Below are 14223 nucleotides of genomic sequence, written 5' to 3' on the forward strand. Positions count from 1 at the left end.
GGCAGGCAGTCCAGTGCACTAAAAGCTGAGTTGTGCGGATGTTGGACAGTACTCTCGTAGCAAACATACCTATTTATAATACCACTGTATTCCTTTGCTTAGAAAAGACTGAAAGAATCCTCGGCATGTTTTATATGAAAAACAAACCTATTAAGAGTAGATTCACCAAAAGAGTAGTCTTGTTCCATCAAACACAAGTAGGACTGTAGCCTCTTCCTCTGGGGGAGCCACCCAGCTTGCCAGCTGCCAAGCCCCGTCCATCTCTCAGCCGCATACCGACAGCCCTTATCTGTGCTGCTCCTCGCCCGGGCTCCCTCCTGGAGCAGCGCGGTGTCCCCGGCCTGGCAGCGCCGCAGGTCCCGCGCCCGGGCTGGGAGCGCAGCAGGGCACACAGACCCAGCCTGAGGGATCGTGTCTGTCTTCAGCACTGAGGCTGCAGAGTGAAACAAAACAGGAGGAGGAGCAAACCCAAGTGTTGTTTTCCCACCGTACCTTTAAAGGATATTTTCAGTAAGCATTGGAGGAACATCGTCGCATTATCACAAAATATTTGGATCGCAGTGAAAGAATGTGGCTCCCTGCTAGCATGTGCATTAAACAGAAGGCACGGAGCTGACAAATGAATTAATTTGCTTTGTCACTAGTCCTTTCCGGGCTTGGACAAGCAGCTGCTGCAGATCACTGCTGTTCCCCTGTGCACAGCCCTGACCGATCTTTCCAACCTTTGCCTGCAAGGTCTGAGGACTCTACTGCTAAAAATGTCCAAACAAGTTGAGAGTTCATATATCCAGCAAAACAATTTAGCAAATTTTTAGAGAGGAAAATATGTGCATGCAAAGGTGTTCTAACTCAAAGACTTGAAATACATTGGCATAATAAATAAACAAAAATAGGAAGAAGCTTAGCAGCACAAATGGTAACTGCGTGAAGAGCTTCGCATTCGCTTTCGGGCAGAGCCGTAATGAATTTTTGGCAGCCCCGGCCCCGCCGTGAGGGGCTCATCCCTCAGGGGGTTCACCCCTCAGGTGGCTCATCCCTCAGGGGCTCCCGGCGCGGGACCCGCGGCCCAGCCCCGCCACAGGGCGTCACGCGCCCCCCGCGGGCGGGTCCCCGCCTCCACCGCGGGCCAATGGCGGCCCGGCCCCGCGCGGCCCCTCCCGCCGCCAGCCAATGGCGCGCGGGCCCTGGGAGCGGGCGGGCCGTGGGCGCGCGGCCGTTGGGCTCCTCGGGCCCCGCCCCGGTGGGCGGCGCACGGCGCGCCCGGCCCGGCCCAGCGCGGCGGCGGCGATGCGGAGCCGGGGCGAGCGGAGCCGCGGGTAGACGGAGCTGAGCCATACTCGCGCATCAGACCCGGCCGCAGGTACGAGCAGCAGCCCCGCGGGGGTCCGCGAGCTGGCGAGGGTCGCGGCGGGGGGCTCCGAGGTGCTCACGGTGCGCCGGAGGGATTTTCCGCGGGAGGGGTCGGCGGGCGAGCGAGGGGATGCGGCAGGTGCCGGGCTGTGGCCGCTCGGTGCCGGGGGCGCGGGGAGGCGCCGGTTCCGAGATGGCCGCCGCCGCCTCCCCGGGGAGCCCCCTGGAGCCGCTGCCGTGCCCGCGGGGCTCCCGGGGCGGGCGGCTCCGTGCGGCAGCGCCGGCTCCCGAGCCCCCCCGCGGGCAGCGTCGGGGCGGGCGGGGGAGCTCCCGGTGGATCTAATCACGGCGAGTGCTCCGGCTTTTAAAACCTGCCGGGCTGCCCCGATTCGTTGCGCAGAGCTCGCTCTGGCAAGTAATGGATGTGACTGAGCCATTAAGGGACACCGGGCTGCGCAGCCGGGCTCTGGAGACCTATCAACTTCAATTTATGGGGTATCGGGAACAGGAGGCGTTTTTATGAATTGGCTGGTAATAACTTAATTCACCTGTGAGGCCAGCTCCTGTTAATGCCTACGTTTAATCTGCGTGGAGCAATAAATAGCTATTAATTTGGCGTGTTGCATGTGGAGAAGGTAGATGATATTTGAGGAGAGAGCTGGGAAGAGCAGTAGGTGCCTTTGCATGTTACTTGTGTGCTTTCCCTTCTGAATTCCTAGCTTCCTTTTATTTAACCTGTGTTTTAACAACGTTTCTGAACTTCCAGAGCTTCTTAACTGACTTGATTTCTTAAACAGCCTGTCATATCTTTGCTTTTTATTCCCTCTGAGTAAACTGTAGAGTGACTTCAGGGGCAATAGCTTTCAGTGATCCCAGAATCGGCAAGGTTGGGAGAGAGCTTTAAGATCAAGTCCAACCGTGAATGCATCAACACTATCACTGTAACTCCTAAAGCACTAAACCATATCACCCAGCGCCAGAATTCTTCCCTTTGAGGAAGACTAAACAGTCTGGACAGTGGTGATCAACATCATTAGACCTCATAGCTATCTTTGGTAGCTGACTTCAGAATTTGTTTTTTACAGTTAGGTTTTTTGGATGAGGTCTGGAGTTCTTATTTTAAGTTTACTGAGATCAGGAGCCTTTTAATGAGGCATGTTGCTTTGTAGGTGATCATTTTAAAATATAGTAATTAAAATTTTGGTATGAAGTATTCTCATCCATCAGGTCTCTTTTATGCAGGGATGTTATATCTTAGCAATTTTTATAGAAATACCTTACTTAACTTATTACTAGGTTATTGTTATTCACTTACTGAAAGTATTCTTTGTCCTTAATTGATGTGGATGATCAAATCTATAATCTCACTTAGAATTAACATTAGGATTTTGCTAGATGTCCCTGTTTGGATTAAGATTTTTTGCATTCAGGGTGTGTGACTGAATGTGGCTTCTAAAAGCTGTCTTAAAGCAACAGTAAATTTAGGGTTTGTGATTTAATCATGCAGAGCTAGGAAATGAGTTAGTGTCATCAGTTTCAACTGTGCCAGTTTATTCATCTTTATGAAAAGGAATAAAGCAGTAACCTAAATGCTGAGGACTTGATTTAAATTATTTCAGACATTGACTAGGTTTGGACTTTATTGTGAATGTGTTTATATTTACATGTGTACACTTAAAGGGAGATGGGAAATCCCGGAGCTGCAGATTGCTGTCAGCTGGCAAAGTACATCAAGGAATGGTAGCTGTATGTTTGCTCTGTGCTTGTTCTCTATGCACCCACTGGCAGTACTTATTAGAAACAGGATACTGTGTCCAATGGACCTTGAACCTGAGTTAGTATTGCATTTTTTGTGTTTGTAATGAAATGTTTTCTGTGTAGTAGCATGTTGATAGGAAGCTAAATTTTAAATTAGACACACATCAGAGCTGTGAGTTTTTAAGAGTACAGTGTAAAAGTCAATACCAGGTACAGAAAAAGCAGGCTAAGGAATGTGCTATTACTTTGGAAGTTTATTTGCATTTTTGTTAACATCCCAACACCTGGTAGGAAATGGCCACAAGTATGTTTTCTAAGTGGCAACTTCCAGTCCTTGCCTGAGTGCCTTGCAGGAGTACTGTGCTTCTCACGAAGATGATGTTAAAGCTGCTGCAGCTCCGTTTTATGATGTTGCAATGTTGCCTTTCCCTGAAACTCCAGCCTTAGTTCTGCTTTCCTGCACGGAATCTTCCCATTCTGTGTGGCAAGCACCTGGGCCACCCATGAGTCTGTCAATTAATTCTAGCATGTGGAAGGGAGCAGAATGGATCTATAAAACTCATTCAGTAGTGTCTTCCTTCCAAACTAGTTCTTCTTTTTTAAATTTTACTGTGGAACTTGTTATGATAATGAATAGAAGCAGGAAAAAAATCCAGTCTTGCTGCTAGCAAAGTGTCTGTTAGTAGCCTTGTAGAGAATGTTTTGGAAAGTTGTTGCAGTGAGTTAAGCAAGTTTGACCATCTAGAACTACATGAATTATGTGTAGGAGTGATGAAAGCTTCCCACATAGCTGTGCTAATGCAGTTTAATCCCAGGCTATGGTGTGTGTATTCTTCCTGACCTCATCTCCTGCTTGCTGCTGGTTTTTGTTTGGTAAAGAAAAGATGGAGTATATTAAATTGTGTCCTCCTAATTTTAGACCTAGAGGTACAATAATAAAGCTGAATTTATTCTTACCTGCTTTCAGTGGATTGTGGACATTTCTATCACAAGTGATATCATATACTTATCTAATACAGTACCTTGCCCTGTATTACAGAAATAGAGCACAAACATTACTTAATACACTTCAAATAACTTACACTGCAGTATCCTTAAAAGCCCTTGACAGCCCAGACCACTCTGTCCTGTGTCATTTTGGCCATGTGGCGGTTCTGAGAACAGCTCTGATGCCATGTTTTTGTGTTTTACTGAATTGTTTTTGAGCATTACCATGAGAAGTGCTCGGTAAAGTTGTTTGACAAATGAGTTTTCAAAGACAGAAATAGATTATAGATACATGGACATGCTCCTTTTTTTTTTTTAGCTGGCACTCTTGCATTTAGGGGAAACCAATCAGATATAAAAAATAAGGCATGTCTGAATATGCACAAAGTGTTGATGTTCTTGGATAGCTGCTTTCATTATGCTTAACTACCAAAGAACACAACTTGAATTTTCCCCACACCTTGGTAGGCTAACAGATTCTATGTGTTCTTAAGCAGTAGCATTAAGCAGACTAGTTTATGAGGCTCAGGATTTTGTCCTGAAAATCTTTTATCAATCTACATTATGAGTCATGACTAGAATCAATCTTATCTCACAGTTGTAAGCTCTGAAGAAAAGATGAGCTGCTAATATAAAAGGGTTTTCAGTCTGTTTAATCTCTTGGAATCGCATCTTGCTACAGTGGCCAATGTCTTTATTTTATTATTTTTGTCAGTGATGTAATAAGCCTGCAGCAAAAAGCTCATGGAGTGAACTCATGGTTTCTATCCTCAGTGACATCAGTATTTAAAGCTAATAGTTGAATCAGTCCATAAACTGTAACTACAAACTATATTAAAGAAGAGTTATATTATATGTAATATAAATTGGGGAGATGAACTATGATATATCTGAATGATATATCTGAATGATAAATCTGAAGTCTTACAGATCTTTATATGTTAGATAAAGCTTACATGTACCCATTTAAAAATAATTATTTTGCTTAATTCTAGTGTTAAGACCAATTTATCTCAGACAAGTATGGAGGCAGAATAAATATGCAATTTGAAATCCTTTCTCCCCCCAGCTAAAATAAGTCTTTTGACTTCTCTTGTTTCTGCAGAGTTTAATATAGAATCAGATATTTGGAAGTTAACTAATTTAAATTTACTCTCCTAACAATTAGAAGGGAAAAAAGTGCAAATATGTAATATGTCCAATACTGACTAGAATGTCATGTTACAGTTATCCTTTCTCTTTTCTTTCAGATTCCATAGACTCTCAGCTTGGCAATCTGAAAAATGCATTATCTTATGCTGCTGTTGAAGTGAAAACAGTTATCCAGGTAGGACTCCCTTGTAATGACCCTTGCTCATTATTTTCTGAAACTGAATTAGGCTGTTGATTGTTTTCTGCTGTCCTGAGCAATGAACAGATGTGTGTATGTCAGTATTAAATACCAAGAATAATTTCATATGTTTAGTATTAATAAATAAAGTTGTGCAAGTGTTGTACCATTATGTGGTGTAAGTATTGTGTGTTGTCTAATTGTGTACTGCTTTATTGTCTTGTAAAGGCAGCCTGTTTTTTGAGTCAAGAATGACTAAAATTTCTTATGTTATTTCAACATGTATGATAGGAGAAGTTTTGAAAAAAATAGGGAAGTATTGCAAGTACAGCCAAGAGTTAGTAAGGACTGACTTCGAAACATGTTGCATCATAAATTGTGTAGCAAGTTTAGGCATAGAGTAAAACTGCATCAGAGCTACTAATTGTGTCTCAGAATTTGAGAACACACACATCCATGTATAAAAAGATCATGGTAAACCTTTATTGCTTTCATAATGTATTGTTTTGTGGATTGAGCTTGGTTTAGCCAGTGAAGCTGTTCTGAGAGGAACAAAGTAGTTTCGGATGCGAAGTGCAGAGCTACTATTTCACAGACAATATGCCATGAATGCTATCTAAAGAAACAGACTTGACATTGCTAATTATACATGAGAGTGAAGTATATTTATTTCACACATCGATATGACCGAATCAGAAGCTTCAACTGGCATATGGGGAGGGTTTTTTGTGGTTTTAAAAAACACCTTACAAGTTCAGCTGATGAAAAACTTTGCTTATTTATCACGGTCCAGGAGGGTTGGAAAACAAGAACTAAATCTGGTCTAATTCTGCAAATAAAGAAACAGTCCTGAATTTCTTCAGAGATTTGACAGATACAGTAATGAAGATTTTCAGTGCCTAAACAGATACTGTGATAGACGTTTTCAGTGAATAGCTGTTCATGAGCAGTTAATTATCTCATTGTAATCTGGGTCATTTGGGAAGCTGTGAACACAGTTAACTTCTGTGTTAGGATTGCATTGTGACAGAAATGTGCGTGTGGAAGGGGGAACGCCAGAGCTGCATCATCTTGAAACTTGCAAGGCTGGAGAAGTGACCAAAACCAACCTCTCACCGAACAGCTTGCCGCCTAGTTAAGGTGAATGAAGGCTAAAGCTTAACGAAGCTGTGAAATCGCTACTCTAAATCATATCTGAAAATCCTTGCTCCTCCCTCAGTGCTTTCCCTCCTACCAGCCCGAGGCAGTTAGTGCTGCTCCCATCAGGACAAACAGCAGCCCTTTGTTTGCTGTCTTGCCTGGGGCACACCCTGTCCTCGCATTGCTGCTGCTCTCTTGCCATCTGGGAATCCCAGAGACCCTGAAAGGAGCCTTTTGCTGCCTGGGCTCCGAGGTTAACCGATTCAGCAAATCTGCGTTACCTCCAGTACGCATCGAGCTAACCTGTAACTTCAGTCCTAGCATTTAATTTCTGTGCGGATGGGAACATCCAGTACCACAGCTTGTAGGCTTTTTACTCAAAGATTGGTTACTTCTCTAAGGATCCAAATCTGTGACTTTGAAAGATCAAAATTATACATGCTAGAAACTTTGTCTTGGTATTGAAATGGCACTACAAGTACTACAGCCCAACAAGACTGAAAGGGCTTGAGCTGCAGTGCGTGACTCGCTGCTTCGAAAGCTTGGAGTGTTTGAAATGTGATACAGACAGTGCCTTGGACCACCTTCCAGCTGCCTCCACCAGTCTGAGCAAGGGTATCAAAATGGCAAGCAAACCTCAGAGGATAGAACTGTGAATGGCATGCTTTGAGCCAAGTGCTGAAGGGTGCCTTTGGTCCCTCATCTGACTGCTGTGAGAGTCATGTGTCTGCACCGTGGGACCTGGCGAGACACCCTGGGTGCCTCCCAGGGAGGACTGGCTGCCTTCAAGAAATCTTGGTGGTTAAAATGGAGAGCAAAAATCATGTGCAGCAGCTGAGTTCTGAGGCAACACAGATCAGTTGTCCAGCAAACACATTTTTGTACTGAGTGTAGAAAAGACAGATGTTTTCCTTTGTTTAGAACCATGGCTGCAACTTGCAAATGTGGATGGTTGGATGCTGTTGTAGTCTCCATCTGTTTAGAGATGCTGGAAGATGCTGCTTCTGGTGGATGGTGGGCATGCTATCAGCCAGGCTGAGGGAGAAACTGTCACTGGGAATAGCAGCTTTTGGACTGCAGCAGGAGAGGAGAATGTCCTCCTGAGCAGTTAGATGTGCAAAGTTTTGCTGTGAGTGCCCCAAAAGGAAGGATTCACAAGGCAGTTACTGGAGAAGGGAAGTTAAAAGGGACAAGTGACTTACTGGGAGTCAAATGACCAGATTGGCAACTGGAGAAAAGCTGAAAACTTCATTGTGCCAGCTGTGGAGGCTTTTGCTTCCCAGAAGATATAGAAACTTTTCTAGCACTATATACTGTATAAAACATTATCTTAACTCCTGATTTCTTGACATATGCATTTATTACTTAATGAAGATAATGAAGATTCCCTCTCATTAGGGCCTTTTATTAAACTTGGTCACATTGATACATTAAGACTATTAAATACCTTCCTTTATGAAGAAAAAAAAAGGTTGGGATGGGAACAGAAGGGTGTTAGAAAGCAATAAAGAAATTTGTCTGAAAAGAAGACTCTTCAGCTGACATGGCTGTGGAAGAAGATGCTAAATATTTTAGATAGAGAAAGATACTCTAGCAGAGCTGTAAAACATACTTTTTTTGTGGATACCTGATTTAAAGTCATGTGCAGGCATTAATATGACAAATATTTGGATTTTGAGAAAAAAACAAGCCCACACATTTCACACAGCACAGGAGTCTTAGGTAATACCTATTAGGAAAGGTTTGCAAACTGAGTAACCTTTTCTCACAGAAACTGGCTGATTTGCTAATTATATTTAATAAGTCATAGAACACCAAGGGTATGTAAGAAATTTTGCCAAATGCTCTTTTTCTTTTAATATTTAGAGAAGAGTTGGCCAGGGGGTGTGTGTGACCCAAATCAGTTCTGGTTGGTTATTATTACCTTAACTGACTGTAAAAAAGTACAGAGAAACAAAACCAACATGTATCATATGAAGATGGGTCATCTCAACCAGTAACTCTATCCCCAGTGGTTCCCTTCTGGGTCAGCAAAGCAGAGGTGGTGTTAGTTTTTTCTTATGGTGTGGACCTAAAGCTTCCTGTAGGAAGATAGGTTTAGGTAAATACTCTGTTTAACTGCTCTGTGAATGAAGGCAGACAGCAATTGTAACACAATGTTTAATTCTGTAGCTTTTTTGTGTAGGTGGACATGTAATTGGTGATGGCTGTTGAGTAAATGTCATTTCATTAATGTTGAATTTGTATTTTACTCCTCAGACTTTGTTTTACCACACTATTTAATGAATTACACATAGTTGTCTTGACTTCCTATGGGTGATAGCAATTACACTTGAAAGAAAACAAGAGGAATTCTGGTTTCTTTATCCAAGGACTGAGCTCACCATTTTAAGTGCTGCTAACTTACATCAGGGAGTTAAATGTCCTACCTTATTAAATCACTTACTCTGTCTTCTCTAAAGCTTTCATTTAGCTTTGATACAGCATTAATATTTAAAATGCATGTATCAGTTCAACAGACACATGCATTACTTATCAAAACACTGCAGCTTATTAAAACAAACCTGCTGTCATCACAGGTGAAAGTCTAGAGTGACATGCAGTGCCAGGAGGTGTGTTGTACATGTTCACAAGGTGTTCAGTTGGGATGGTGGGTACTTCAGGAAGAAAAAACAAAAGTGGATGCCTTATCCCTGATGGTGTTCAAGGCTGGGTCAGATGAGGTCTTAAATAACCTCATCTAGTGGGGGGAATCCCTGCCCACAGCAGTGGAGTTGGAACTGGGTGATCTCTTAGGTCTTTTCCAACCAAAACCATTCTGTGATTCTATGAAAAAATCACCTCGGTAATATGAATGGAGTATCTCCAGATTGCTGACATGAAAACATGCATGCACATTAATATGGTCTAGCACTAACAGACCATAGTAACAGGGAAGTATTAAGTAATTGGACCTTCTGTTCAGTGTGTTTGTATGAACAGTTTCTACTGTGTCAGAGCAGCTATGTGTAAATTGAGATTTCTTACTTTTGCCCACATTGTAAAGATATGAGTAATAAATTTAGTTATCCTCAGTTGTCTAAAAGCAAATCTCATCTTGTATGTGATACTTGTGGTTAGGTATTCATTTAGTTGCTAATTTGCAGCTCATAAGGTCACTCAGCAGTGGGATAAAAATAAGAGTGTGTCTTTCTTCCAGTGCCTGCACAGGCGTGGTTGGAGTTGCTGCTGTCTGTCTGCAGGATTCCAGCATGCTTCTGGTGCTCCTGGCTCCCAGGCCACAAGGACAGTGTCCTCATACAGAGGCCAGACAGCTTCATCCCTGTCCTAGCACTGGGGTGCTTCTCACTCACTGGCAGGTCAAATTCTAATGCTGATTTCCCTTATTTTTATTTTTAGGTGTGCATTGACAGTGAGCAAAGGGCTAAACCTTCCCTTTGTGCCTTCCAGGTAGTGTGGGCCTTACAGCCCATGTGCTGGCCATCACACACGAATGAAAGGCATATTGTCACCTTCTTCCTCTCTCAGCAGGGCTAGGTTTTGATTCTGCTTTAACAACTGTTAATGTCTCCCTACTATTGTTCCTTATATCATCTCCTGAATAGTGGAAATTAAGAGAATGTATCTCTTCCTCTGTATATATTTTGCTGCCTTTAGAAAGAAATAGATCTCTGTAGTTCTTGGAATGCTTTTAGAGGCATTAAATAATATATAGTTTTGAATTTGTAAGTAATAATATGATCTCTTCTTCTTGAAAACTTATTCTTGAGAAGTATGCCAAGATGTTATCTCCCCACTTGAATGCTTGACTAGAGATATGAGATTTGATATGGGTGTGTGTGACAGCCTGCCTTCCCAATGGAGAAGTAAGGACATGCCACAGCCTGACTGAAAGCCTAATGTCTAATTACCTTGTGCTAAATCTTGTGATGTTTTTTTACGATGTTATAATAGGAAAGGTAACCCCAAATCCAGTGTTTACATGTTGCAGATTGACTCACAAATCTAGAAACCAGAAGTTACAAACACATGGGAAATGACACATTTTCTCTTCTTTGTAGTTAGATAATCTTTTTTTTTTGGGGGGGGAGGGGTTGGATGTTTCTATGTATAAACTCTTCCTCATATGCACATCTACTTACAAGAAATTCTTTCATGATAGATGTGTTTAAGTACAATACAGTCCTCACTGCAGGAAGACTGAATGTGTGTGGGTATACGTGTGCATCTGCAGCTGTTACCAAGGGAAACATTTGACCTTGAGTTTCAGATGATTGTTGCATCAAACCTCTCTCCCTAATGAGTCTTCCCCACCTTCCTCGTCAGTGAAACCTTTCTCAGGCCAGGCAAAAAAACCAGGAATGATGAGGTGCAGAAAGGAAAATGTCAGATGCTTGCCATTCTTTTAGCAGAATCAGCACATTTCAGGAGAATTTTCTTCTGAACTTGTGCTGGAAGGGAACAGAGAGGTAGTCCTGGAAATGGTAAAGCTAAAGGAAAAGCTCTGCTAACCCACTGGATCATACAGGAATCTTGTAACAAAGGATGGATGGTAAAAACTTTAAATAAAAGCCTATTTCTGAAGGGTCAAGGGATGAACTGTTTGGATCACCAGGTATGGAACTGGCTTCAGCCCTGACATGAATTGATGTAGTGGTACCACAGCCTAGGTCAGTGGTTCCCAATCAGTAAGTTGCATTGTCATGGGGCACAGTGTTTGTTCTCTGTACCCTTTTCTTTGTTAGACAATGCTGAAGAGAGAACAAACAGTATTGTCAGGCTGGCTTGGACTTCTCTTTGTAGTAGTTCCTTAAGTGGTGCTGGGGTGTTTGCTCCATGTAGCTAAACTGGGCTGTGTTCTGGCAGTCAACACGAGGCAGATTTCTTTCTCTGTTGCTGATGTCTTATCAGAGAGTTCTTGATCTGACCTATTTTCATGGGAGTCTTTGGCTTATGACTTGGCATGGGATTTAACAGCTCCCAGAATTACCTATGTAGTTTTATAAACTTGGAATTAAATATAAATGAAGAAAGAAGAGCCTTGCCAATAAAAACTGCAAGTTTTTGTGACTATCAGCCTGAGGCTGAGGCCTAGCATAAACAACTATTCCTGAGATGCCCTAGTCATATTTCCAATACAGTATTTCAGAAAGTATTGTTTCGAAACAATATACTAAAAATGGCTGTGCTACTTGGGACACAGCATTCCTTTACTGTCATTGCAGTGACAGCAAAATAATTCAGGCTGCTTGTAAACTGACCTGGGGTGAGTGTAGGAGAGTAACCAGAATATCTGGGAGGGAATTCTGTAAATTGTTTGTGGGTGCAGTCTGGAAGAAGCAGAAGACACAAAGCAAGAGTATTTTGAAATTGGTGCATATTTTCTGAATGCTCTAAGTTAGTTTTGTATAGACAGCTTTTCCTTTTGTGTGCTTACAGTGTTTCTGAAGAGTTCTGTTTCCTCTTTTAATGCTTATCTTAAGGGAGAGACCTTTTGTGATACAAAATATTCTCAGTAATTTTTTTCACTTTATAGGTAAGCTTCTGCAAAAATGAATTATACTTCAAGTAATTAGTGTACTTACAATTTTGTAAAATTTAGAGAAATGAAAACCAGTTCAAGTAGATTTCATCTTCCAGTTTATTTACTTTTGTATCAGACTGCTGAATGTCAAAACTTGTCAGAGGCCCTATATATGATATTGTTATAATTTTGTATTTTGCTATCTAACTCTGTGGTAAAATAATCAAAATGATCTACAAACAGTTAACTGCAATTTATCTTAGCAGTATCCAATATATCCCTTTTATATGTGATGGAGAGAAATGCAGCTAAAGTTGAGATGAGTATGTTACTTTGTGGTACAAGGGAGATCAGGTGGTGGATTATGAGGAGGCTGCATAAAGGCCAAGAAGCAGAGATCTCTTTGGTACTTTCAGATGAAAAATGATCAAAGACTTGACGTGGAGTTGCAGTGAAGATGTGAAAGTGGTCATTTGAGCTTGGCATGTGCTGCTAAGGACCAGCTTGCTGAGGTTAGTAGGGTAGGTCAAGTAAAATGCATCTGTTTATTCTCAGTAGGGCTAATGGGAAGTCTTTTGTGATATCTTGCAGCACACCTTTTTTCAAACCTGTCTGAATTATACAGTCATATGCTAGAATATACTGTGAATCAGATCTGTGGGTTCTCATAGTAAATAAAAGAGTGTATGCTGTTTGGATGACAGGGTTAAAAAGCACTGGTATTCTCTTATAAGCAGATGAACTAAAATAGAAGGAAAATGCTGTGGTGTGATATAAACAAACTGAAAATGGACTGTAATGCTGCCTTGCAGCTAGCATGCTCTGTGCTTTGCTAAGGGAATAAAGCTAAGTAAAATACAGATTGAGATTAATTTACAGGAACTGTATGGCTCAGACACAAGTTTTATTATTGTTCTGAAAACCTTTCCATGGGTTTAACCACAACGGTTTTGTAAGGAATAGAGATATATCTCTGAATGTAAAGCAAGTTGAAAGGCTGATATGCCTGAAAGACTGTCTGCTCTTTCAAGTTATAAAGTCTAATGGAATGTGTTATTTCTGTGACTGTTCATGTCTAACCAATTGTCTTACACCCTCATGATTGCTGTAGTTGTTCTGTTTAAGGAGGGCAAAAGTGGCGATTTGAACCTTTTAACAGCAAAGCCGGTTCTGGCTCCTCCTGGTGAAGACAGTAAGGGTTGTAGCAAATCAAGGGCCCATTGAGCATACCAGATGTCATATTGTTTGGGGTAAGATGATCTGCTGTGTGTGTGCAGAACGCTCGGGGTGCAGATCATAGGAGTGCCTGGTTGCATGGAGACAAATAACCTGAGCTCTTTCAGATTTGTGAGTACTGCATGAGAGGTGTGCTTTCTGCAGAGGCAGCATGAAATTATGAGAAATGAGGTTATGGGTCTAAGATATTTATGAAACAATACTCTGTGAAATTTATTCTTGGCAAAGTTTGTCCTGCTGTGATATTAATATATCTGGCTTTGCTTTGTGTGCTGTAATTATTCTGGGGTATTGCCTGACAGATGGTTATATCTTAGGGTTGTATCAGAATGATGTTATTTGCTTGACAGGTATTGTTCTCTTAGGAACGTGGGACAGGAAAGGACCTGCCTATTCATCAAGTTTATTTTCATGCTCTTGTAGGCTTTATGTCATACAGACATGGCCATATGGAGCTCTGTCTTAAAAGCAGCTGAGCCTTTTCCCCTCACTGTTTTAATTAGAAGCCTCTTCCAGTGCTAAATTCCTCAACATGATGAAGCTGCTTAGATTGTTCAACCTAAATTCATTCATCATCAGTTGGTAACAATCTTGTGCCAAGATTGTCCTTTTATTTTAAATAGGTTTTTCTTAGTATTTTACAATTATTTCAGTGTTTTTATACATAGCCCTTGCTTTTCTGCTCAGCTTTATTTTTGTTAGGCTAAGGCCAAGCCCTTGCAGCCTCCCTCAGTTCTGTTGAAAGTAGAGCAAAATGAAGGAATGGGTAGTTGGAGACTTTTCAGCTTTCACCTAGCAGGTTTTTCCAGTTCTCTGAGAAGGGCGTGTCTTATTCTTTGTACTCTTGTTGATAAATGAAGTGAATAGGAGCTTCCTTGTTATTGCATTGCACCAACAG

The 14223-nt window shown here is 41.9% G+C and overlaps 1 protein-coding gene across 5 annotated transcripts in view; it reads left to right on the plus strand.

Annotated features, from left to right (window-relative positions):
• Positions 1–1258: 1258 nt before the first annotated feature.
• The window catches only part of MPP7 (MAGUK p55 scaffold protein 7), a 145675-nt gene continuing 132710 nt past the window's right edge, over positions 1259–14223 (plus strand). For 4 of the 5 annotated variants that reach the window (XM_064704046.1, XM_064704045.1, XM_064704049.1 and 1 more), the window contains exons 1-2: positions 1259–1360; positions 5346–5422. The gene's annotated coding sequence lies outside the window, so the exon portion shown is untranslated. Of the gene's footprint in view, positions 1361–5345; positions 5423–9899; positions 9925–14223 lie in introns of those variants that run through there. The other variant, XM_064704047.1, reaches the window with a different exon arrangement.

The sequence above is a fragment of the Zonotrichia leucophrys genome, chromosome 2 (assembly GCF_028769735.1).
Source record: "Zonotrichia leucophrys gambelii isolate GWCS_2022_RI chromosome 2, RI_Zleu_2.0, whole genome shotgun sequence".
Lineage (NCBI taxonomy): Eukaryota > Metazoa > Chordata > Aves > Passeriformes > Passerellidae > Zonotrichia > Zonotrichia leucophrys.